Below are 24,750 nucleotides of genomic sequence, written 5' to 3'. Positions count from 1 at the left end.
TATAAATAAAAAAAAAAAAAAAAAAAAAATCTAAATTTACAAATTTAAATTTTGTGGTTTTGTTCCGCATCTTTTCTCCTGCCGACCTCACGTCACCTTTTTGTATTCTTTTTCTTTCTCAGTCTCTTCCTATACCTTTTTAACGTTGGCTTGTTCCACAGCGCTAGTCGCCTTGCGCCGCCCGCCAAAGACGTAAAACAACAGGGCGTTGATCGATTCGATATACATCAAGGCGGCGCGGGCGTCAAGGGAAGCCACTATTACGACGTTAAGGTAAGGCGCTATATTTTTTTCCTTGTTTGAGTTTTAGAAATTCATAATGTTACTTGTTTCATTGATTTCGTTAACATTCGCCTTTCCGCTTTGGCAGATTGTAAAACGCCCACCGCCTAACGGCCGTACGTCGCATGGGCGGCGATTTCTGCAATAAGGAATATTTTCGGTGTGCGGAATCGGATGAATATTTACGGAATCATTTCAGAGGAGCGGATAGGAAATTTTCCGGAATATGAGGCGTCGGTAGTCCAGTGACCGTTATCGCTTCTCGGCCTTTTGGCTAAGATCAAAGTGTAGTATCTGTTCTTATCAGCTTAATATCTGATACGTGGCTCATTGAGTCACTACGATATTAAACTGATTTTTGGTACTCGGCGGGATGCCCGGGGCTTGCTCCGCTCTCGCCACGGGTCGGCCCGGTATTGCAGTTCTTCCGGGAATGGCCCATTCAATTTCAATAATGTACGATTGGTCTCTCTCTCTCAATAAAAACAGCTCACTGCTGGTCAGTCAGAGTGATATGGTATTTATTCTATACCAGTCACTGTTTGCTTAAAATGTTAATCGTTTGAGCTGACCAGCACATTTTTTCTTTATTTGACGGTTCTCAAACGAACGGCAGCCGGTATAAAAACAGATATTTTTTTTTATATTTAAAATTTCTCTCCGCTCCTCTCCTTCGTTGTTTACTAATCTAAATTATGTTTTAAAAATCATTTGTCATGGCCAGTATGTGTCAAAATATCACACTTCTGTCCACACAGGACCAGTATTAATTTCACTTTAATATAAAGAAAATAGAAATTTAAATGTAAATTTTTAAAAGTTATTTCAATTTAAAAAAACAAAAATTCATTTTTATTTTTAAACTGACGTACATTGTTACGTACATTGTTTAATGTATTCTTTCCTTCAACGATTTGCATATATCTTGATCCTAATTGATTTCAAAATGTTAAATGAAACATTACAATCAGCAGAATATTAATAACAATGATCCGTTTAAGAAAAAAAAATATAAATAAAAAAAAAAAAAAAAAAAAAATCTAAATTTACAAATTTAAATTTTGTGGTTTTGTTCCGCATCTTTTCTCCTGCCGACCTCACGTCACCTTTTTGTATTCTTTTTCTTTCTCAGTCTCTTCCTATACCTTTTTAACGTTGGCTTGTTCCACAGCGCTAGTCGCCTTGCGCCGCCCGCCAAAGACGTAAAACAACAGGGCGTTGATCGATTCGATATACATCAAGGCGGCGCGGGCGTCAAGGGAAGCCACTATTACGACGTTAAGGTAAGGCGCTATATTTTTTTCCTTGTTTGAGTTTTAGAAATTCATAATGTTACTTGTTTCATTGATTTCGTTAACATTCGCCTTTCCGCTTTGGCAGATTGTAAAACGCCCACCGCCTAACGGCCGTACGTCGCATGGGCGGCGATTTCTGCAATAAGGAATATTTTCGGTGTGCGGAATCGGATGAATATTTACGGAATCATTTCAGAGGAGCGGATAGGAAATTTTCCGGAATATGAGGCGTCGGTAGTCCAGTGACCGTTATCGCTTCTCGGCCTTTTGGCTAAGATCAAAGTGTAGTATCTGTTCTTATCAGCTTAATATCTGATACGTGGCTCATTGAGTCACTACGATATTAAACTGATTTTTGGTACTCGGCGGGATGCCCGGGGCTTGCTCCGCTCTCGCCACGGGTCGGCCCGGTATTGCAGTTCTTCCGGGAATGGCCCATTCAATTTCAATAATGTACGATTGGTCTCTCTCTCTCAATAAAAACAGCTCACTGCTGGTCAGTCAGAGTGATATGGTATTTATTCTATACCAGTCACTGTTTGCTTAAAATGTTAATCGTTTGAGCTGACCAGCACATTTTTTCTTTATTTGACGGTTCTCAAACGAACGGCAGCCGGTATAAAAACAGATATTTTTTTTTATATTTAAAATTTCTCTCCGCTCCTCTCCTTCGTTGTTTACTAATCTAAATTATGTTTTAAAAATCATTTGTCATGGCCAGTATGTGTCAAAATATCACACTTCTGTCCACACAGGACCAGTATTAATTTCACTTTAATATAAAGAAAATAGAAATTTAAATGTAAATTTTTAAAAGTTATTTCAATTTAAAAAAACAAAAATTCATTTTTATTTTTAAACTGACGTACATTGTTACGTACATTGTTTAATGTATTCTTTCCTTCAACGATTTGCATATATCTTGATCCTAATTGATTTCAAAATGTTAAATGAAACATTACAATCAGCAGAATATTAATAACAATGATCCGTTTAAGAAAAAAAAATATAAATAAAAAAAAAAAAAAAAAAAAAATCTAAATTTACAAATTTAAATTTTGTGGTTTTGTTCCGCATCTTTTCTCCTGCCGACCTCACGTCACCTTTTTGTATTCTTTTTCTTTCTCAGTCTCTTCCTATACCTTTTTAACGTTGGCTTGTTCCACAGCGCTAGTCGCCTTGCGCCGCCCGCCAAAGACGTAAAACAACAGGGCGTTGATCGATTCGATATACATCAAGGCGGCGCGGGCGTCAAGGGAAGCCACTATTACGACGTTAAGGTAAGGCGCTATATTTTTTTCCTTGTTTGAGTTTTAGAAATTCATAATGTTACTTGTTTCATTGATTTCGTTAACATTCGCCTTTCCGCTTTGGCAGATTGTAAAACGCCCACCGCCTAACGGCCGTACGTCGCATGGGCGGCGATTTCTGCAATAAGGAATATTTTCGGTGTGCGGAATCGGATGAATATTTACGGAATCATTTCAGAGGAGCGGATAGGAAATTTTCCGGAATATGAGGCGTCGGTAGTCCAGTGACCGTTATCGCTTCTCGGCCTTTTGGCTAAGATCAAAGTGTAGTATCTGTTCTTATCAGCTTAATATCTGATACGTGGCTCATTGAGTCACTACGATATTAAACTGATTTTTGGTACTCGGCGGGATGCCCGGGGCTTGCTCCGCTCTCGCCACGGGTCGGCCCGGTATTGCAGTTCTTCCGGGAATGGCCCATTCAATTTCAATAATGTACGATTGGTCTCTCTCTCTCAATAAAAACAGCTCACTGCTGGTCAGTCAGAGTGATATGGTATTTATTCTATACCAGTCACTGTTTGCTTAAAATGTTAATCGTTTGAGCTGACCAGCACATTTTTTCTTTATTTGACGGTTCTCAAACGAACGGCAGCCGGTATAAAAACAGATATTTTTTTTTATATTTAAAATTTCTCTCCGCTCCTCTCCTTCGTTGTTTACTAATCTAAATTATGTTTTAAAAATCATTTGTCATGGCCAGTATGTGTCAAAATATCACACTTCTGTCCACACAGGACCAGTATTAATTTCACTTTAATATAAAGAAAATAGAAATTTAAATGTAAATTTTTAAAAGTTATTTCAATTTAAAAAAACAAAAATTCATTTTTATTTTTAAACTGACGTACATTGTTACGTACATTGTTTAATGTATTCTTTCCTTCAACGATTTGCATATATCTTGATCCTAATTGATTTCAAAATGTTAAATGAAACATTACAATCAGCAGAATATTAATAACAATGATCCGTTTAAGAAAAAAAAATATAAATAAAAAAAAAAAAAAAAAAAAAATCTAAATTTACAAATTTAAATTTTGTGGTTTTGTTCCGCATCTTTTCTCCTGCCGACCTCACGTCACCTTTTTGTATTCTTTTTCTTTCTCAGTCTCTTCCTATACCTTTTTAACGTTGGCTTGTTCCACAGCGCTAGTCGCCTTGCGCCGCCCGCCAAAGACGTAAAACAACAGGGCGTTGATCGATTCGATATACATCAAGGCGGCGCGGGCGTCAAGGGAAGCCACTATTACGACGTTAAGGTAAGGCGCTATATTTTTTTCCTTGTTTGAGTTTTAGAAATTCATAATGTTACTTGTTTCATTGATTTCGTTAACATTCGCCTTTCCGCTTTGGCAGATTGTAAAACGCCCACCGCCTAACGGCCGTACGTCGCATGGGCGGCGATTTCTGCAATAAGGAATATTTTCGGTGTGCGGAATCGGATGAATATTTACGGAATCATTTCAGAGGAGCGGATAGGAAATTTTCCGGAATATGAGGCGTCGGTAGTCCAGTGACCGTTATCGCTTCTCGGCCTTTTGGCTAAGATCAAAGTGTAGTATCTGTTCTTATCAGCTTAATATCTGATACGTGGCTCATTGAGTCACTACGATATTAAACTGATTTTTGGTACTCGGCGGGATGCCCGGGGCTTGCTCCGCTCTCGCCACGGGTCGGCCCGGTATTGCAGTTCTTCCGGGAATGGCCCATTCAATTTCAATAATGTACGATTGGTCTCTCTCTCTCAATAAAAACAGCTCACTGCTGGTCAGTCAGAGTGATATGGTATTTATTCTATACCAGTCACTGTTTGCTTAAAATGTTAATCGTTTGAGCTGACCAGCACATTTTTTCTTTATTTGACGGTTCTCAAACGAACGGCAGCCGGTATAAAAACAGATATTTTTTTTTATATTTAAAATTTCTCTCCGCTCCTCTCCTTCGTTGTTTACTAATCTAAATTATGTTTTAAAAATCATTTGTCATGGCCAGTATGTGTCAAAATATCACACTTCTGTCCACACAGGACCAGTATTAATTTCACTTTAATATAAAGAAAATAGAAATTTAAATGTAAATTTTTAAAAGTTATTTCAATTTAAAAAAACAAAAATTCATTTTTATTTTTAAACTGACGTACATTGTTACGTACATTGTTTAATGTATTCTTTCCTTCAACGATTTGCATATATCTTGATCCTAATTGATTTCAAAATGTTAAATGAAACATTACAATCAGCAGAATATTAATAACAATGATCCGTTTAAGAAAAAAAAATATAAATAAAAAAAAAAAAAAAAAAAAAATCTAAATTTACAAATTTAAATTTTGTGGTTTTGTTCCGCATCTTTTCTCCTGCCGACCTCACGTCACCTTTTTGTATTCTTTTTCTTTCTCAGTCTCTTCCTATACCTTTTTAACGTTGGCTTGTTCCACAGCGCTAGTCGCCTTGCGCCGCCCGCCAAAGACGTAAAACAACAGGGCGTTGATCGATTCGATATACATCAAGGCGGCGCGGGCGTCAAGGGAAGCCACTATTACGACGTTAAGGTAAGGCGCTATATTTTTTTCCTTGTTTGAGTTTTAGAAATTCATAATGTTACTTGTTTCATTGATTTCGTTAACATTCGCCTTTCCGCTTTGGCAGATTGTAAAACGCCCACCGCCTAACGGCCGTACGTCGCATGGGCGGCGATTTCTGCAATAAGGAATATTTTCGGTGTGCGGAATCGGATGAATATTTACGGAATCATTTCAGAGGAGCGGATAGGAAATTTTCCGGAATATGAGGCGTCGGTAGTCCAGTGACCGTTATCGCTTCTCGGCCTTTTGGCTAAGATCAAAGTGTAGTATCTGTTCTTATCAGCTTAATATCTGATACGTGGCTCATTGAGTCACTACGATATTAAACTGATTTTTGGTACTCGGCGGGATGCCCGGGGCTTGCTCCGCTCTCGCCACGGGTCGGCCCGGTATTGCAGTTCTTCCGGGAATGGCCCATTCAATTTCAATAATGTACGATTGGTCTCTCTCTCTCAATAAAAACAGCTCACTGCTGGTCAGTCAGAGTGATATGGTATTTATTCTATACCAGTCACTGTTTGCTTAAAATGTTAATCGTTTGAGCTGACCAGCACATTTTTTCTTTATTTGACGGTTCTCAAACGAACGGCAGCCGGTATAAAAACAGATATTTTTTTTTATATTTAAAATTTCTCTCCGCTCCTCTCCTTCGTTGTTTACTAATCTAAATTATGTTTTAAAAATCATTTGTCATGGCCAGTATGTGTCAAAATATCACACTTCTGTCCACACAGGACCAGTATTAATTTCACTTTAATATAAAGAAAATAGAAATTTAAATGTAAATTTTTAAAAGTTATTTCAATTTAAAAAAACAAAAATTCATTTTTATTTTTAAACTGACGTACATTGTTACGTACATTGTTTAATGTATTCTTTCCTTCAACGATTTGCATATATCTTGATCCTAATTGATTTCAAAATGTTAAATGAAACATTACAATCAGCAGAATATTAATAACAATGATCCGTTTAAGAAAAAAAAATATAAATAAAAAAAAAAAAAAAAAAAAAATCTAAATTTACAAATTTAAATTTTGTGGTTTTGTTCCGCATCTTTTCTCCTGCCGACCTCACGTCACCTTTTTGTATTCTTTTTCTTTCTCAGTCTCTTCCTATACCTTTTTAACGTTGGCTTGTTCCACAGCGCTAGTCGCCTTGCGCCGCCCGCCAAAGACGTAAAACAACAGGGCGTTGATCGATTCGATATACATCAAGGCGGCGCGGGCGTCAAGGGAAGCCACTATTACGACGTTAAGGTAAGGCGCTATATTTTTTTCCTTGTTTGAGTTTTAGAAATTCATAATGTTACTTGTTTCATTGATTTCGTTAACATTCGCCTTTCCGCTTTGGCAGATTGTAAAACGCCCACCGCCTAACGGCCGTACGTCGCATGGGCGGCGATTTCTGCAATAAGGAATATTTTCGGTGTGCGGAATCGGATGAATATTTACGGAATCATTTCAGAGGAGCGGATAGGAAATTTTCCGGAATATGAGGCGTCGGTAGTCCAGTGACCGTTATCGCTTCTCGGCCTTTTGGCTAAGATCAAAGTGTAGTATCTGTTCTTATCAGCTTAATATCTGATACGTGGCTCATTGAGTCACTACGATATTAAACTGATTTTTGGTACTCGGCGGGATGCCCGGGGCTTGCTCCGCTCTCGCCACGGGTCGGCCCGGTATTGCAGTTCTTCCGGGAATGGCCCATTCAATTTCAATAATGTACGATTGGTCTCTCTCTCTCAATAAAAACAGCTCACTGCTGGTCAGTCAGAGTGATATGGTATTTATTCTATACCAGTCACTGTTTGCTTAAAATGTTAATCGTTTGAGCTGACCAGCACATTTTTTCTTTATTTGACGGTTCTCAAACGAACGGCAGCCGGTATAAAAACAGATATTTTTTTTTATATTTAAAATTTCTCTCCGCTCCTCTCCTTCGTTGTTTACTAATCTAAATTATGTTTTAAAAATCATTTGTCATGGCCAGTATGTGTCAAAATATCACACTTCTGTCCACACAGGACCAGTATTAATTTCACTTTAATATAAAGAAAATAGAAATTTAAATGTAAATTTTTAAAAGTTATTTCAATTTAAAAAAACAAAAATTCATTTTTATTTTTAAACTGACGTACATTGTTACGTACATTGTTTAATGTATTCTTTCCTTCAACGATTTGCATATATCTTGATCCTAATTGATTTCAAAATGTTAAATGAAACATTACAATCAGCAGAATATTAATAACAATGATCCGTTTAAGAAAAAAAAATATAAATAAAAAAAAAAAAAAAAAAAAAATCTAAATTTACAAATTTAAATTTTGTGGTTTTGTTCCGCATCTTTTCTCCTGCCGACCTCACGTCACCTTTTTGTATTCTTTTTCTTTCTCAGTCTCTTCCTATACCTTTTTAACGTTGGCTTGTTCCACAGCGCTAGTCGCCTTGCGCCGCCCGCCAAAGACGTAAAACAACAGGGCGTTGATCGATTCGATATACATCAAGGCGGCGCGGGCGTCAAGGGAAGCCACTATTACGACGTTAAGGTAAGGCGCTATATTTTTTTCCTTGTTTGAGTTTTAGAAATTCATAATGTTACTTGTTTCATTGATTTCGTTAACATTCGCCTTTCCGCTTTGGCAGATTGTAAAACGCCCACCGCCTAACGGCCGTACGTCGCATGGGCGGCGATTTCTGCAATAAGGAATATTTTCGGTGTGCGGAATCGGATGAATATTTACGGAATCATTTCAGAGGAGCGGATAGGAAATTTTCCGGAATATGAGGCGTCGGTAGTCCAGTGACCGTTATCGCTTCTCGGCCTTTTGGCTAAGATCAAAGTGTAGTATCTGTTCTTATCAGCTTAATATCTGATACGTGGCTCATTGAGTCACTACGATATTAAACTGATTTTTGGTACTCGGCGGGATGCCCGGGGCTTGCTCCGCTCTCGCCACGGGTCGGCCCGGTATTGCAGTTCTTCCGGGAATGGCCCATTCAATTTCAATAATGTACGATTGGTCTCTCTCTCTCAATAAAAACAGCTCACTGCTGGTCAGTCAGAGTGATATGGTATTTATTCTATACCAGTCACTGTTTGCTTAAAATGTTAATCGTTTGAGCTGACCAGCACATTTTTTCTTTATTTGACGGTTCTCAAACGAACGGCAGCCGGTATAAAAACAGATATTTTTTTTTATATTTAAAATTTCTCTCCGCTCCTCTCCTTCGTTGTTTACTAATCTAAATTATGTTTTAAAAATCATTTGTCATGGCCAGTATGTGTCAAAATATCACACTTCTGTCCACACAGGACCAGTATTAATTTCACTTTAATATAAAGAAAATAGAAATTTAAATGTAAATTTTTAAAAGTTATTTCAATTTAAAAAAACAAAAATTCATTTTTATTTTTAAACTGACGTACATTGTTACGTACATTGTTTAATGTATTCTTTCCTTCAACGATTTGCATATATCTTGATCCTAATTGATTTCAAAATGTTAAATGAAACATTACAATCAGCAGAATATTAATAACAATGATCCGTTTAAGAAAAAAAAATATAAATAAAAAAAAAAAAAAAAAAAAAATCTAAATTTACAAATTTAAATTTTGTGGTTTTGTTCCGCATCTTTTCTCCTGCCGACCTCACGTCACCTTTTTGTATTCTTTTTCTTTCTCAGTCTCTTCCTATACCTTTTTAACGTTGGCTTGTTCCACAGCGCTAGTCGCCTTGCGCCGCCCGCCAAAGACGTAAAACAACAGGGCGTTGATCGATTCGATATACATCAAGGCGGCGCGGGCGTCAAGGGAAGCCACTATTACGACGTTAAGGTAAGGCGCTATATTTTTTTCCTTGTTTGAGTTTTAGAAATTCATAATGTTACTTGTTTCATTGATTTCGTTAACATTCGCCTTTCCGCTTTGGCAGATTGTAAAACGCCCACCGCCTAACGGCCGTACGTCGCATGGGCGGCGATTTCTGCAATAAGGAATATTTTCGGTGTGCGGAATCGGATGAATATTTACGGAATCATTTCAGAGGAGCGGATAGGAAATTTTCCGGAATATGAGGCGTCGGTAGTCCAGTGACCGTTATCGCTTCTCGGCCTTTTGGCTAAGATCAAAGTGTAGTATCTGTTCTTATCAGCTTAATATCTGATACGTGGCTCATTGAGTCACTACGATATTAAACTGATTTTTGGTACTCGGCGGGATGCCCGGGGCTTGCTCCGCTCTCGCCACGGGTCGGCCCGGTATTGCAGTTCTTCCGGGAATGGCCCATTCAATTTCAATAATGTACGATTGGTCTCTCTCTCTCAATAAAAACAGCTCACTGCTGGTCAGCTCAGAGTGATATGGTATTTATTCTATACCAGTCACTGTTTGCTTAAAATGTTAATCGTTTGAGCTGACCAGCACATTTTTTCTTTATTTGACGGTTCTCAAACGAACGGCAGCCGGTATAAAAACAGATATTTTTTTTTATATTTAAAATTTCTCTCCGCTCCTCTCCTTCGTTGTTTACTAATCTAAATTATGTTTTAAAAATCATTTGTCATGGCCAGTATGTGTCAAAATATCACACTTCTGTCCACACAGGACCAGTATTAATTTCACTTTAATATAAAGAAAATAGAAATTTAAATGTAAATTTTTAAAAGTTATTTCAATTTAAAAAAACAAAAATTCATTTTTATTTTTAAACTGACGTACATTGTTACGTACATTGTTTAATGTATTCTTTCCTTCAACGATTTGCATATATCTTGATCCTAATTGATTTCAAAATGTTAAATGAAACATTACAATCAGCAGAATATTAATAACAATGATCCGTTTAAGAAAAAAAAATATAAATAAAAAAAAAAAAAAAAAAAAAATCTAAATTTACAAATTTAAATTTTGTGGTTTTGTTCCGCATCTTTTCTCCTGCCGACCTCACGTCACCTTTTTGTATTCTTTTTCTTTCTCAGTCTCTTCCTATACCTTTTTAACGTTGGCTTGTTCCACAGCGCTAGTCGCCTTGCGCCGCCCGCCAAAGACGTAAAACAACAGGGCGTTGATCGATTCGATATACATCAAGGCGGCGCGGGCGTCAAGGGAAGCCACTATTACGACGTTAAGGTAAGGCGCTATATTTTTTTCCTTGTTTGAGTTTTAGAAATTCATAATGTTACTTGTTTCATTGATTTCGTTAACATTCGCCTTTCCGCTTTGGCAGATTGTAAAACGCCCACCGCCTAACGGCCGTACGTCGCATGGGCGGCGATTTCTGCAATAAGGAATATTTTCGGTGTGCGGAATCGGATGAATATTTACGGAATCATTTCAGAGGAGCGGATAGGAAATTTTCCGGAATATGAGGCGTCGGTAGTCCAGTGACCGTTATCGCTTCTCGGCCTTTTGGCTAAGATCAAAGTGTAGTATCTGTTCTTATCAGCTTAATATCTGATACGTGGCTCATTGAGTCACTACGATATTAAACTGATTTTTGGTACTCGGCGGGATGCCCGGGGCTTGCTCCGCTCTCGCCACGGGTCGGCCCGGTATTGCAGTTCTTCCGGGAATGGCCCATTCAATTTCAATAATGTACGATTGGTCTCTCTCTCTCAATAAAAACAGCTCACTGCTGGTCAGTCAGAGTGATATGGTATTTATTCTATACCAGTCACTGTTTGCTTAAAATGTTAATCGTTTGAGCTGACCAGCACATTTTTTCTTTATTTGACGGTTCTCAAACGAACGGCAGCCGGTATAAAAACAGATATTTTTTTTTATATTTAAAATTTCTCTCCGCTCCTCTCCTTCGTTGTTTACTAATCTAAATTATGTTTTAAAAATCATTTGTCATGGCCAGTATGTGTCAAAATATCACACTTCTGTCCACACAGGACCAGTATTAATTTCACTTTAATATAAAGAAAATAGAAATTTAAATGTAAATTTTTAAAAGTTATTTCAATTTAAAAAAACAAAAATTCATTTTTATTTTTAAACTGACGTACATTGTTACGTACATTGTTTAATGTATTCTTTCCTTCAACGATTTGCATATATCTTGATCCTAATTGATTTCAAAATGTTAAATGAAACATTACAATCAGCAGAATATTAATAACAATGATCCGTTTAAGAAAAAAAAATATAAATAAAAAAAAAAAAAAAAAAAAAATCTAAATTTACAAATTTAAATTTTGTGGTTTTGTTCCGCATCTTTTCTCCTGCCGACCTCACGTCACCTTTTTGTATTCTTTTTCTTTCTCAGTCTCTTCCTATACCTTTTTAACGTTGGCTTGTTCCACAGCGCTAGTCGCCTTGCGCCGCCCGCCAAAGACGTAAAACAACAGGGCGTTGATCGATTCGATATACATCAAGGCGGCGCGGGCGTCAAGGGAAGCCACTATTACGACGTTAAGGTAAGGCGCTATATTTTTTTCCTTGTTTGAGTTTTAGAAATTCATAATGTTACTTGTTTCATTGATTTCGTTAACATTCGCCTTTCCGCTTTGGCAGATTGTAAAACGCCCACCGCCTAACGGCCGTACGTCGCATGGGCGGCGATTTCTGCAATAAGGAATATTTTCGGTGTGCGGAATCGGATGAATATTTACGGAATCATTTCAGAGGAGCGGATAGGAAATTTTCCGGAATATGAGGCGTCGGTAGTCCAGTGACCGTTATCGCTTCTCGGCCTTTTGGCTAAGATCAAAGTGTAGTATCTGTTCTTATCAGCTTAATATCTGATACGTGGCTCATTGAGTCACTACGATATTAAACTGATTTTTGGTACTCGGCGGGATGCCCGGGGCTTGCTCCGCTCTCGCCACGGGTCGGCCCGGTATTGCAGTTCTTCCGGGAATGGCCCATTCAATTTCAATAATGTACGATTGGTCTCTCTCTCTCAATAAAAACAGCTCACTGCTGGTCAGTCAGAGTGATATGGTATTTATTCTATACCAGTCACTGTTTGCTTAAAATGTTAATCGTTTGAGCTGACCAGCACATTTTTTCTTTATTTGACGGTTCTCAAACGAACGGCAGCCGGTATAAAAACAGATATTTTTTTTTATATTTAAAATTTCTCTCCGCTCCTCTCCTTCGTTGTTTACTAATCTAAATTATGTTTTAAAAATCATTTGTCATGGCCAGTATGTGTCAAAATATCACACTTCTGTCCACACAGGACCAGTATTAATTTCACTTTAATATAAAGAAAATAGAAATTTAAATGTAAATTTTTAAAAGTTATTTCAATTTAAAAAAACAAAAATTCATTTTTATTTTTAAACTGACGTACATTGTTACGTACATTGTTTAATGTATTCTTTCCTTCAACGATTTGCATATATCTTGATCCTAATTGATTTCAAAATGTTAAATGAAACATTACAATCAGCAGAATATTAATAACAATGATCCGTTTAAGAAAAAAAAATATAAATAAAAAAAAAAAAAAAAAAAAATCTAAATTTACAAATTTAAATTTTGTGGTTTTGTTCCGCATCTTTTCTCCTGCCGACCTCACGTCACCTTTTTGTATTCTTTTTCTTTCTCAGTCTCTTCCTATACCTTTTTAACGTTGGCTTGTTCCACAGCGCTAGTCGCCTTGCGCCGCCCGCCAAAGACGTAAAACAACAGGGCGTTGATCGATTCGATATACATCAAGGCGGCGCGGGCGTCAAGGGAAGCCACTATTACGACGTTAAGGTAAGGCGCTATATTTTTTTCCTTGTTTGAGTTTTAGAAATTCATAATGTTACTTGTTTCATTGATTTCGTTAACATTCGCCTTTCCGCTTTGGCAGATTGTAAAACGCCCACCGCCTAACGGCCGTACGTCGCATGGGCGGCGATTTCTGCAATAAGGAATATTTTCGGTGTGCGGAATCGGATGAATATTTACGGAATCATTTCAGAGGAGCGGATAGGAAATTTTCCGGAATATGAGGCGTCGGTAGTCCAGTGACCGTTATCGCTTCTCGGCCTTTTGGCTAAGATCAAAGTGTAGTATCTGTTCTTATCAGCTTAATATCTGATACGTGGCTCATTGAGTCACTACGATATTAAACTGATTTTTGGTACTCGGCGGGATGCCCGGGGCTTGCTCCGCTCTCGCCACGGGTCGGCCCGGTATTGCAGTTCTTCCGGGAATGGCCCATTCAATTTCAATAATGTACGATTGGTCTCTCTCTCTCAATAAAAACAGCTCACTGCTGGTCAGTCAGAGTGATATGGTATTTATTCTATACCAGTCACTGTTTGCTTAAAATGTTAATCGTTTGAGCTGACCAGCACATTTTTTCTTTATTTGACGGTTCTCAAACGAACGGCAGCCGGTATAAAAACAGATATTTTTTTTTATATTTAAAATTTCTCTCCGCTCCTCTCCTTCGTTGTTTACTAATCTAAATTATGTTTTAAAAATCATTTGTCATGGCCAGTATGTGTCAAAATATCACACTTCTGTCCACACAGGACCAGTATTAATTTCACTTTAATATAAAGAAAATAGAAATTTAAATGTAAATTTTTAAAAGTTATTTCAATTTAAAAAAACAAAAATTCATTTTTATTTTTAAACTGACGTACATTGTTACGTACATTGTTTAATGTATTCTTTCCTTCAACGATTTGCATATATCTTGATCCTAATTGATTTCAAAATGTTAAATGAAACATTACAATCAGCAGAATATTAATAACAATGATCCGTTTAAGAAAAAAAAATATAAATAAAAAAAAAAAAAAAAAAAAATCTAAATTTACAAATTTAAATTTTGTGGTTTTGTTCCGCATCTTTTCTCCTGCCGACCTCACGTCACCTTTTTGTATTCTTTTTCTTTCTCAGTCTCTTCCTATACCTTTTTAACGTTGGCTTGTTCCACAGCGCTAGTCGCCTTGCGCCGCCCGCCAAAGACGTAAAACAACAGGGCGTTGATCGATTCGATATACATCAAGGCGGCGCGGGCGTCAAGGGAAGCCACTATTACGACGTTAAGGTAAGGCGCTATATTTTTTTCCTTGTTTGAGTTTTAGAAATTCATAATGTTACTTGTTTCATTGATTTCGTTAACATTCGCCTTTCCGCTTTGGCAGATTGTAAAACGCCCACCGCCTAACGGCCGTACGTCGCATGGGCGGCGATTTCTGCAATAAGGAATATTTTCGGTGTGCGGAATCGGATGAATATTTACGGAATCATTTCAGAGGAGCGGATAGGAAATTTTCCGGAATATGAGGCGTCGGTAGTCCAGTGACCGTTATCGCTTCTCGGCCTTTTGGCTAAGATCAAAGTGTAGTATCTGTTCTTATCAGCTTAATATCTGATACGTGGCTCATTGAGTCACTACGATATTAAACTGATTTTTGGTACTCGGCGGGATGCCCGGGGCTTGCTCCGCTCTCGCCACGGGTCGGCCCGGTATTGCAGTTCTTCCGGGAATGGCCCATTCAATTTCAATAATGTACGATTGGTCTCTCTCTCTCAATAAAAACAGCTCACTGCTGGTCAGTCAGAGTGATATGGTATTTATTCTATACCAGTCACTGTTTGCTTAAAATGTTAATCGTTTGAGCTGACCAGCACATTTTTTCTTTATTTGACGGTTCTCAAACGAACGGCAGCCGGTATAAAAACAGATATTTTTTTTTATATTTAAAATTTCTCTCCGCTCCTCTCCTTCGTTGTTTACTAATCTAAATTATGTTTTAAAAATCATTTGTCATGGCCAGTATGTGTCAAAATATCACACTTCTGTCCACACAGGACCAGTATTAATTTCACTTTAATATAAAGAAAATAGAAATTTAAATGTAAATTTTTAAAAGTTATTTCAATTTAAAAAAACAAAAATTCATTTTTATTTTTAAACTGACGTACATTGTTACGTACATTGTTTAATGTATTCTTTCCTTCAACGATTTGCATATATCTTGATCCTAATTGATTTCAAAATGTTAAATGAAACATTACAATCAGCAGAATATTAATAACAATGATCCGTTTAAGAAAAAAAAATATAAATAAAAAAAAAAAAAAAAAAAAAATCTAAATTTACAAATTTAAATTTTGTGGTTTTGTTCCGCATCTTTTCTCCTGCCGACCTCACGTCACCTTTTTGTATTCTTTTTCTTTCTCAGTCTCTTCCTATACCTTTTTAACGTTGGCTTGTTCCACAGCGCTAGTCGCCTTGCGCCGCCCGCCAAAGACGTAAAACAACAGGGCGTTGATCGATTCGATATACATCAAGGCGGCGCGGGCGTCAAGGGAAGCCACTATTACGACGTTAAGGTAAGGCGCTATATTTTTTTCCTTGTTTGAGTTTTAGAAATTCATAATGTTACTTGTTTCATTGATTTCGTTAACATTCGCCTTTCCGCTTTGGCAGATTGTAAAACGCCCACCGCCTAACGGCCGTACGTCGCATGGGCGGCGATTTCTGCAATAAGGAATATTTTCGGTGTGCGGAATCGGATGAATATTTACGGAATCATTTCAGAGGAGCGGATAGGAAATTTTCCGGAATATGAGGCGTCGGTAGTCCAGTGACCGTTATCGCTTCTCGGCCTTTTGGCTAAGATCAAAGTGTAGTATCTGTTCTTATCAGCTTAATATCTGATACGTGGCTCATTGAGTCACTACGATATTAAACTGATTTTTGGTACTCGGCGGGATGCCCGGGGCTTGCTCCGCTCTCGCCACGGGTCGGCCCGGTATTGCAGTTCTTCCGGGAATGGCCCATTCAATTTCAATAATGTACGATTGGTCTCTCTCTCTCAATAAAAACAGCTCACTGCTGGTCAGTCAGAGTGATATGGTATTTATTCTATACCAGTCACTGTTTGCTTAAAATGTTAATCGTTTGAGCTGACCAGCACATTTTTTCTTTATTTGACGGTTCTCAAACGAACGGCAGCCGGTATAAAAACAGATATTTTTTTTTATATTTAAAATTTCTCTCCGCTCCTCTCCTTCGTTGTTTACTAATCTAAATTATGTTTTAAAAATCATTTGTCATGGCCAGTATGTGTCAAAATATCACACTTCTGTCCACACAGGACCAGTATTAATTTCACTTTAATATAAAGAAAATAGAAATTTAAATGTAAATTTTTAAAAGTTATTTCAATTTAAAAAAACAAAAATTCATTTTTATTTTTAAACTGACGTACATTGTTACGTACATTGTTTAATGTATTCTTTCCTTCAACGATTTGCATATATCTTGATCCTAATTGATTTCAAAATGTTAAATGAAACATTACAATCAGCAGAATATTAATAACAATGATCCGTTTAAGAAAAAAAAATATAAATAAAAAAAAAAAAAAAAAAAAAATCTAAATTTACAAATTTAAATTTTGTGGTTTTGTTCCGCATCTTTTCTCCTGCCGACCTCACGTCACCTTTTTGTATTCTTTTTCTTTCTCAGTCTCTTCCTATACCTTTTTAACGTTGGCTTGTTCCACAGCGCTAGTCGCCTTGCGCCGCCCGCCAAAGACGTAAAACAACAGGGCGTTGATCGATTCGATATACATCAAGGCGGCGCGGGCGTCAAGGGAAGCCACTATTACGACGTTAAGGTAAGGCGCTATATTTTTTTCCTTGTTTGAGTTTTAGAAATTCATAATGTTACTTGTTTCATTGATTTCGTTAACATTCGCCTTTCCGCTTTGGCAGATTGTAAAACGCCCACCGCCTAACGGCCGTACGTCGCATGGGCGGCGATTTCTGCAATAAGGAATATTTTCGGTGTGCGGAATCGGATGAATATTTACGGAATCATTTCAGAGGAGCGGATAGGAAATTTTCCGGAATATGAGGCGTCGGTAGTCCAGTGACCGTTATCGCTTCTCGGCCTTTTGGCTAAGATCAAAGTGTAGTATCTGTTCTTATCAGCTTAATATCTGATACGTGGCTCATTGAGTCACTACGATATTAAACTGATTTTTGGTACTCGGCGGGATGCCCGGGGCTTGCTCCGCTCTCGCCACGGGTCGGCCCGGTATTGCAGTTCTTCCGGGAATGGCCCATTCAATTTCAATAATGTACGATTGGTCTCTCTCTCTCAATAAAAACAGCTCACTGCTGGTCAGTCAGAGTGATATGGTATTTATTCTATACCAGTCACTGTTTGCTTAAAATGTTAATCGTTTGAGCTGACCAGCACATTTTTTCTTTATTTGACGGTTCTCAAACGAACGGCAGCCGGTATAAAAACAGATATTTTTTTTTATATTTAAAATTTCTCTCCGCTCCTCTCCTTCGTTGTTTACTAATCTAAATTATGTTTTAAAAATCATTTGTCATGGCCAGTATGTGTCAAAATATCACACTTCTGTCCACACAGGACCAGTATTAATTTCACTTTAATATAAAGAAAATAGAAATTTAAATGTAAATTTTTAAAAGTTATTTCAATTTAAAAAAACAAAAATTCATTTTTATTTTTAAACTGACGTACATTGTTACGTACATTGTTTAATGTATTCTTTCCTTCAACGATTTGCATATATCTTGATCCTAATTGATTTCAAAATGTTAAATGAAACATTACAATCAGCAGAATATTAATAACAATGATCCGTTTAAGAAAAAAAAATATAAATAAAAAAAAAAAAAAAAAAAAAATCTAAATTTACAAATTTAAATTTTGTGGTTTTGTTCCGCATCTTTTCTCCTGCCGACCTCACGTCACCTTTTTGTATTCTTTTTCTTTCTCAGTCTCTTCCTATACCTTTTTAACGTTGGCTTGTTCCACAGCGCTAGTCGCCTTGCGCCGCCCGCCAAAGACGTAAAACAACAGGGCGTTGATCGATTCGATATACATCAAGGCGGCGCGGGCGTCAAGGGAAGCCACTATTACGACGTTAAGGTAAGGCGCTATATTTTTTTCCTTGTTTGAGTTTTAGAAATTCATAATGTTACTTGTTTCATTGATTTCGTTAACATTCGCCTTTCCGCTTTGGCAGATTGTAAAACGCCCACCGCCTAACGGCCGTACGTCGCATGGGCGGCGATTTCTGCAATAAGGAATATTTTCGGTGTGCGGAATCGGATGAATATTTACGGAATCATTTCAGAGGAGCGGATAGGAAATTTTCCGGAATATGAGGCGTCGGTAGTCCAGTGACCGTTATCGCTTCTCGGCCTTTTGGCTAAGATCAAAGTGTAGTATCTGTTCTTATCAGCTTAATATCTGATACGTGGCTCATTGAGTCACTACGATATTAAACTGATTTTTGGTACTCGGCGGGATGCCCGGGGCTTGCTCCGCTCTCGCCACGGGTCGGCCCGGTATTGCAGTTCTTCCGGGAATGGCCCATTCAATTTCAATAATGTACGATTGGTCTCTCTCTCTCAATAAAAACAGCTCACTGCTGGTCAGTCAGAGTGATATGGTATTTATTCTATACCAGTCACTGTTTGCTTAAAATGTTAATCGTTTGAGCTGACCAGCACATTTTTTCTTTATTTGACGGTTCTCAAACGAACGGCAGCCGGTATAAAAACAGATATTTTTTTTTATATTTAAAATTTCTCTCCGCTCCTCTCCTTCGTTGTTTACTAATCTAAATTATGTTTTAAAAATCATTTGTCATGGCCAGTATGTGTCAAAATATCACACTTCTGTCCACACAGGACCAGTATTAATTTCACTTTAATATAAAGAAAATAGAAATTTAAATGTAAATTTTTAAAAGTTATTTCAATTTAAAAAAACAAAAATTCATTTTTATTTTTAAACTGACGTACATTGTTACGTACATTGTTTAATGTATTCTTTCCTTCAACGATTTGCATATATCTTGATCCTAATTGATTTCAAAATGTTAAATGAAACATTACAATCAGCAGAATATTAATAACAATGATCCGTTTAAGAAAAAAAAATATAAATAAAAAAAAAAAAAAAAAAAAATCTAAATTTACAAATTTAAATTTTGTGGTTTTGTTCCGCATCTTTTCTCCTGCCGACCTCACGTCACCTTTTTGTATTCTTTTTCTTTCTCAGTCTCTTCCTATACCTTTTTAACGTTGGCTTGTTCCACAGCGCTAGTCGCCTTGCGCCGCCCGCCAAAGACGTAAAACAACAGGGCGTTGATCGATTCGATATACATCAAGGCGGCGGCGGGCGTCAAGGGAAGCCACTATTACGACGTTAAGGTAAGGCGCTATATTTTTTTCCTTGTTTGAGTTTTAGAAATTCATAATGTTACTTGTTTCATTGATTTCGTTAACATTCGCCTTTCCGCTTTGGCAGATTGTAAAACGCCCACCGCCTAACGGCCGTACGTCGCATGGGCGGCGATTTCTGCAATAAGGAATATTTTCGGTGTGCGGAATCGGATGAATATTTACGGAATCATTTCAGAGGAGCGGATAGGAAATTTTCCGGAATATGAGGCGTCGGTAGTCCAGTGACCGTTATCGCTTCTCGGCCTTTTGGCTAAGATCAAAGTGTAGTATCTGTTCTTATCAGCTTAATATCTGATACGTGGCTCATTGAGTCACTACGATATTAAACTGATTTTTGGTACTCGGCGGGATGCCCGGGGCTTGCTCCGCTCTCGCCACGGGTCGGCCCGGTATTGCAGTTCTTCCGGGAATGGCCCATTCAATTTCAATAATGTACGATTGGTCTCTCTCTCTCAATAAAAACAGCTCACTGCTGGTCAGTCAGAGTGATATGGTATTTATTCTATACCAGTCACTGTTTGCTTAAAATGTTAATCGTTTGAGCTGACCAGCACATTTTTTCTTTATTTGACGGTTCTCAAACGAACGGCAGCCGGTATAAAAACAGATATTTTTTTTTATATTTAAAATTTCTCTCCGCTCCTCTCCTTCGTTGTTTACTAATCTAAATTATGTTTTAAAAATCATTTGTCATGGCCAGTATGTGTCAAAATATCACACTTCTGTCCACACAGGACCAGTATTAATTTCACTTTAATATAAAGAAAATAGAAATTTAAATGTAAATTTTTAAAAGTTATTTCAATTTAAAAAAACAAAAATTCATTTTTATTTTTAAACTGACGTACATTGTTACGTACATTGTTTAATGTATTCTTTCCTTCAACGATTTGCATATATCTTGATCCTAATTGATTTCAAAATGTTAAATGAAACATTACAATCAGCAGAATATTAATAACAATGATCCGTTTAAGAAAAAAAAATATAAATAAAAAAAAAAAAAAAAAAAAATCTAAATTTACAAATTTAAATTTTGTGGTTTTGTTCCGCATCTTTTCTCCTGCCGACCTCACGTCACCTTTTTGTATTCTTTTTCTTTCTCAGTCTCTTCCTATACCTTTTTAACGTTGGCTTGTTCCACAGCGCTAGTCGCCTTGCGCCGCCCGCCAAAGACGTAAAACAACAGGGCGTTGATCGATTCGATATACCATCAAGGCGGCGCGGGCGTCAAGGGAAGCCACTATTACGACGTTAAGGTAAGGCGCTATATTTTTTTCCTTGTTTGAGTTTTAGAAATTCATAATGTTACTTGTTTCATTGATTTCGTTAACATTCGCCTTTCCGCTTTGGCAGATTGTAAAACGCCCACCGCCTAACGGCCGTACGTCGCATGGGCGGCGATTTCTGCAATAAGGAATATTTTCGGTGTGCGGAATCGGATGAATATTTACGGAATCATTTCAGAGGAGCGGATAGGAAATTTTCCGGAATATGAGGCGTCGGTAGTCCAGTGACCGTTATCGCTTCTCGGCCTTTTGGCTAAGATCAAAGTGTAGTATCTGTTCTTATCAGCTTAATATCTGATACGTGGCTCATTGAGTCACTACGATATTAAACTGATTTTTGGTACTCGGCGGGATGCCCGGGGCTTGCTCCGCTCTCGCCACGGGTCGGCCCGGTATTGCAGTTCTTCCGGGGAATGGCCCATTCAATTTCAATAATGTACGATTGGTCTCTCTCTCTCAATAAAAACAGCTCACTGCTGGTCAGTCAGAGTGATATGGTATTTATTCTATACCAGTCACTGTTTGCTTAAAATGTTAATCGTTTGAGCTGACCAGCACATTTTTTCTTTATTTGACGGTTCTCAAACGAACGGCAGCCGGTATAAAAACAGATATTTTTTTTTATATTTAAAATTTCTCTCCGCTCCTCTCCTTCGTTGTTTACTAATCTAAATTATGTTTTAAAAATCATTTGTCATGGCCAGTATGTGTCAAAATATCACACTTCTGTCCACACAGGACCAGTATTAATTTCACTTTAATATAAAGAAAATAGAAATTTAAATGTAAATTTTTAAAAGTTATTTCAATTTAAAAAAACAAAAATTCATTTTTATTTTTAAACTGACGTACATTGTTACGTACATTGTTTAATGTATTCTTTCCTTCAACGATTTGCATATATCTTGATCCTAATTGATTTCAAAATGTTAAATGAAACATTACAATCAGCAGAATATTAATAACAATGATCCGTTTAAGAAAAAAAAATATAAATAAAAAAAAAAAAAAAAAAAAATCTAAATTTACAAATTTAAATTTTGTGGTTTTGTTCCGCATCTTTTCTCCTGCCGACCTCACGTCACCTTTTGTATTCTTTTTCTTTCTCAGTCTCTTCCTATACCTTTTTAACGTTGGCTTGTTCCACAGCGCTAGTCGCCTTGCGCCGCCCGCCAAAGACGTAAAACAACAGGGCGTTGATCGATTCGATATACATCAAGGCGGCGCGGGCGTCAAGGGAAGCCACTATTACGACGTTAAGGTAAGGCGCTATATTTTTTTCCTTGTTTGAGTTTTAGAAATTCATAATGTTACTTGTTTCATTGATTTCGTTAACATTCGCCTTTCCGCTTTGGCAGATTGTAAAACGCCCACCGCCTAACGGCCGTACGTCGCATGGGCGGCGATTTCTGCAATAAGGAATATTTTCGGTGTGCGGAATCGGATGAATATTTACGGAATCATTTCAGAGGAGCGGATAGGAAATTTTCCGGAATATGAGGCGTCGGTAGTCCAGTGACCGTTATCGCTTCTCGGCCTTTTGGCTAAGATCAAAGTGTAGTATCTGTTCTTATCAGCTTAATATCTGATACGTGGCTCATTGAGTCACTACGATATTAAACTGATTTTTGGTACTCGGCGGGATGCCCGGGGCTTGCTCCGCTCTCGCCACGGGTCGGCCCGGTATTGCAGTTCTTCCGGGAATGGCCCATTCAATTTCAATAATGTACGATTGGTCTCTCTCTCTCAATAAAAACAGCTCACTGCTGGTCAGTCAGAGTGATATGGTATTTATTCTATACCAGTCACTGTTTGCTTAAAATGTTAATCGTTTGAGCTGACCAGCACATTTTTTCTTTATTTGACGGTTCTCAAACGAACGGCAGCCGGTATAAAAACAGATATTTTTTTTTATATTTAAAATTTCTCTCCGCTCCTCTCCTTCGTTGTTTACTAATCTAAATTATGTTTTAAAAATCATTTGTCATGGCCAGTATGTGTCAAAATATCACACTTCTGTCCACACAGGACCAGTATTAATTTCACTTTAATATAAAGAAAATAGAAATTTAAATGTAAATTTTTAAAAGTTATTTCAATTTAAAAAAACAAAAATTCATTTTTATTTTTAAACTGACGTACATTGTTACGTACATTGTTTAATGTATTCTTTCCTTCAACGATTTGCATATATCTTGATCCTAATTGATTTCAAAATGTTAAATGAAACATTACAATCAGCAGAATATTAATAACAATGATCCGTTTAAGAAAAAAAAATATAAATAAAAAAAAAAAAAAAAAAAAATCTAAATTTACAAATTTAAATTTGTGGTTTGTTCCGCATCTTTTCTCCTGCCGACCTCACGTCACCTTTTTGTATTCTTTTTCTTTCTCAGTCTCTTCCTATACCTTTTTAACGTTGGCTTGTTCCACAGCGCTAGTCGCCTTGCGCCGCCCGCCAAAGACGTAAAACAACAGGGCGTTGATCGATTCGATATACATCAAGGCGGCGCGGGCGTCAAGGGAAGCCACTATTACGACGTTAAGGTAAGGCGCTATATTTTTTTCCTTGTTTGAGTTTTAGAAATTCATAATGTTACTTGTTTCATTGATTTCGTTAACATTCGCCTTTCCGCTTTGGCAGATTGTAAAACGCCCACCGCCTAACGGCCGTACGTCGCATGGGCGGCGATTTCTGCAATAAGGAATATTTTCGGTGTGCGGAATCGGATGAATATTTACGGAATCATTTCAGAGGAGCGGATAGGAAATTTTCCGGAATATGAGGCGTCGGTAGTCCAGTGACCGTTATCGCTTCTCGGCCTTTTGGCTAAGATCAAAGTGTAGTATCTGTTCTTATCAGCTTAATATCTGATACGTGGCTCATTGAGTCACTACGATATTAAAACTGATTTTTGGTACTCGGCGGGATGCCCGGGGCTTGCTCCGCTCTCGCCACGGGTCGGCCCGGTATTGCAGTTCTTCCGGGAATGGGCCCATTCAATTTCAATAATGTACGATTGGTCTCTCTCTCTCAATAAAAACAGCTCACTGCTGGTCAGTCAGAGTGATATGGTATTTATTCTATACCAGTCACTGTTTGCTTAAAATGTTAATCGTTTGAGCTGACCAGCACATTTTTTCTTTATTTGACGGTTCTCAAACGAACGGCAGCCGGTATAAAACAGATATTTTTTTTTATATTTAAAATTTCTCTCCGCTCCTCTCCTTCGTTGTTTACTAATCTAAATTATGTTTTAAAAAATCATTTGTCATGGCCAGTATGTGTCAAAATATCACACTTCTGTCCACACAGGACCAGTATTAATTTCACTTTAATATAAAGAAAAATAGAAATTTAAATGTAAATTTTTAAAAGTTATTTCAATTTAAAAAAACAAAAATTCATTTTTATTTTTTAAACTGACGTACATTGTTACGTACATTGTTTAATGTATTCTTTCCTTCAACGATTTGCATATATCTTGATCCTAATTGATTTCAAAATGTTAAATGAAACATTACAATCAGCAGAATATTAATAACAATGATCCGTTTAAGAAAAAAAAATATAAATAAAAAAAAAAAAAAAAAAAAATCTAAATTTACAAATTTAAATTTTGTGGTTTTTGTTCCGCATCTTTTCTCCTGCCGACCTCACGTCACCTTTTTGTATTCTTTTTCTTTCTCAGTCTCTTCCTATACCTTTTTAACGTTGGCTTGTTCCACAGCGCTAGTCGCCTTGCGCCGCCCGCCAAAGACGTAAAACAACA

The 24,750-nt window shown here is 37.2% G+C and overlaps 19 non-coding genes across 19 annotated transcripts; all 19 read left to right on the top strand.

Annotated features, from left to right (window-relative positions):
* Positions 1-536: 536 nt before the first annotated feature.
* On the top strand, positions 537-729 carry LOC131934148 (U2 spliceosomal RNA). Its single transcript, XR_009385501.1, has one exon. It is a non-coding gene; the product is annotated as a U2 spliceosomal RNA (small nuclear RNA).
* Positions 730-1,828: 1,099 nt separating this feature from the next.
* LOC131934147 (U2 spliceosomal RNA) lies at positions 1,829-2,021 on the top strand. The gene has a single exon (XR_009385500.1). It is a non-coding gene; the product is annotated as a U2 spliceosomal RNA (small nuclear RNA).
* Positions 2,022-3,120: 1,099 nt separating this feature from the next.
* Positions 3,121-3,313, top strand: LOC131934145 (U2 spliceosomal RNA). Its single transcript, XR_009385498.1, has one exon. It is a non-coding gene; the product is annotated as a U2 spliceosomal RNA (small nuclear RNA).
* Positions 3,314-4,412: 1,099 nt separating this feature from the next.
* LOC131934144 (U2 spliceosomal RNA) lies at positions 4,413-4,605 on the top strand. Its single transcript, XR_009385497.1, has one exon. It is a non-coding gene; the product is annotated as a U2 spliceosomal RNA (small nuclear RNA).
* Positions 4,606-5,704: 1,099 nt separating this feature from the next.
* LOC131934143 (U2 spliceosomal RNA) lies at positions 5,705-5,897 on the top strand. The gene has a single exon (XR_009385496.1). It is a non-coding gene; the product is annotated as a U2 spliceosomal RNA (small nuclear RNA).
* A 1,099-nt stretch (positions 5,898-6,996) lies between these two features.
* Positions 6,997-7,189, top strand: LOC131934142 (U2 spliceosomal RNA). The gene has a single exon (XR_009385495.1). It is a non-coding gene; the product is annotated as a U2 spliceosomal RNA (small nuclear RNA).
* A 1,099-nt stretch (positions 7,190-8,288) lies between these two features.
* LOC131934141 (U2 spliceosomal RNA) lies at positions 8,289-8,481 on the top strand. Its single transcript, XR_009385494.1, has one exon. It is a non-coding gene; the product is annotated as a U2 spliceosomal RNA (small nuclear RNA).
* Positions 8,482-9,580: 1,099 nt separating this feature from the next.
* LOC131934140 (U2 spliceosomal RNA) lies at positions 9,581-9,773 on the top strand. Its single transcript, XR_009385493.1, has one exon. It is a non-coding gene; the product is annotated as a U2 spliceosomal RNA (small nuclear RNA).
* Positions 9,774-10,873: 1,100 nt separating this feature from the next.
* Positions 10,874-11,066, top strand: LOC131934139 (U2 spliceosomal RNA). Its single transcript, XR_009385492.1, has one exon. It is a non-coding gene; the product is annotated as a U2 spliceosomal RNA (small nuclear RNA).
* A 1,099-nt stretch (positions 11,067-12,165) lies between these two features.
* LOC131934138 (U2 spliceosomal RNA) lies at positions 12,166-12,358 on the top strand. Its single transcript, XR_009385491.1, has one exon. It is a non-coding gene; the product is annotated as a U2 spliceosomal RNA (small nuclear RNA).
* Positions 12,359-13,456: 1,098 nt separating this feature from the next.
* LOC131934137 (U2 spliceosomal RNA) lies at positions 13,457-13,649 on the top strand. The gene has a single exon (XR_009385490.1). It is a non-coding gene; the product is annotated as a U2 spliceosomal RNA (small nuclear RNA).
* A 1,098-nt stretch (positions 13,650-14,747) lies between these two features.
* LOC131934136 (U2 spliceosomal RNA) lies at positions 14,748-14,940 on the top strand. The gene has a single exon (XR_009385489.1). It is a non-coding gene; the product is annotated as a U2 spliceosomal RNA (small nuclear RNA).
* Positions 14,941-16,039: 1,099 nt separating this feature from the next.
* Positions 16,040-16,232, top strand: LOC131934154 (U2 spliceosomal RNA). The gene has a single exon (XR_009385506.1). It is a non-coding gene; the product is annotated as a U2 spliceosomal RNA (small nuclear RNA).
* Positions 16,233-17,331: 1,099 nt separating this feature from the next.
* Positions 17,332-17,524, top strand: LOC131934153 (U2 spliceosomal RNA). The gene has a single exon (XR_009385505.1). It is a non-coding gene; the product is annotated as a U2 spliceosomal RNA (small nuclear RNA).
* A 1,099-nt stretch (positions 17,525-18,623) lies between these two features.
* LOC131934151 (U2 spliceosomal RNA) lies at positions 18,624-18,816 on the top strand. Its single transcript, XR_009385504.1, has one exon. It is a non-coding gene; the product is annotated as a U2 spliceosomal RNA (small nuclear RNA).
* A 1,099-nt stretch (positions 18,817-19,915) lies between these two features.
* LOC131934146 (U2 spliceosomal RNA) lies at positions 19,916-20,108 on the top strand. Its single transcript, XR_009385499.1, has one exon. It is a non-coding gene; the product is annotated as a U2 spliceosomal RNA (small nuclear RNA).
* A 1,099-nt stretch (positions 20,109-21,207) lies between these two features.
* LOC131934149 (U2 spliceosomal RNA) lies at positions 21,208-21,401 on the top strand. Its single transcript, XR_009385502.1, has one exon. It is a non-coding gene; the product is annotated as a U2 spliceosomal RNA (small nuclear RNA).
* A 1,097-nt stretch (positions 21,402-22,498) lies between these two features.
* On the top strand, positions 22,499-22,691 carry LOC131934135 (U2 spliceosomal RNA). Its single transcript, XR_009385488.1, has one exon. It is a non-coding gene; the product is annotated as a U2 spliceosomal RNA (small nuclear RNA).
* Positions 22,692-23,787: 1,096 nt separating this feature from the next.
* LOC131934150 (U2 spliceosomal RNA) lies at positions 23,788-23,982 on the top strand. The gene has a single exon (XR_009385503.1). It is a non-coding gene; the product is annotated as a U2 spliceosomal RNA (small nuclear RNA).
* Positions 23,983-24,750: the final 768 nt, after the last annotated feature.

The sequence above is a fragment of the Physella acuta genome, unplaced genomic scaffold (genome assembly GCF_028476545.2).
Source record: "Physella acuta isolate Inbredline_101_S28 unplaced genomic scaffold, ASM2847654v3 ptg002741l, whole genome shotgun sequence".
Taxonomy (NCBI): Eukaryota; Metazoa; Mollusca; class Gastropoda; family Physidae; genus Physella; species Physella acuta.
The sequence above is the reverse complement of the archived record's forward strand: the minus strand, read 5'-3'. Positions and strand labels throughout refer to the sequence as shown.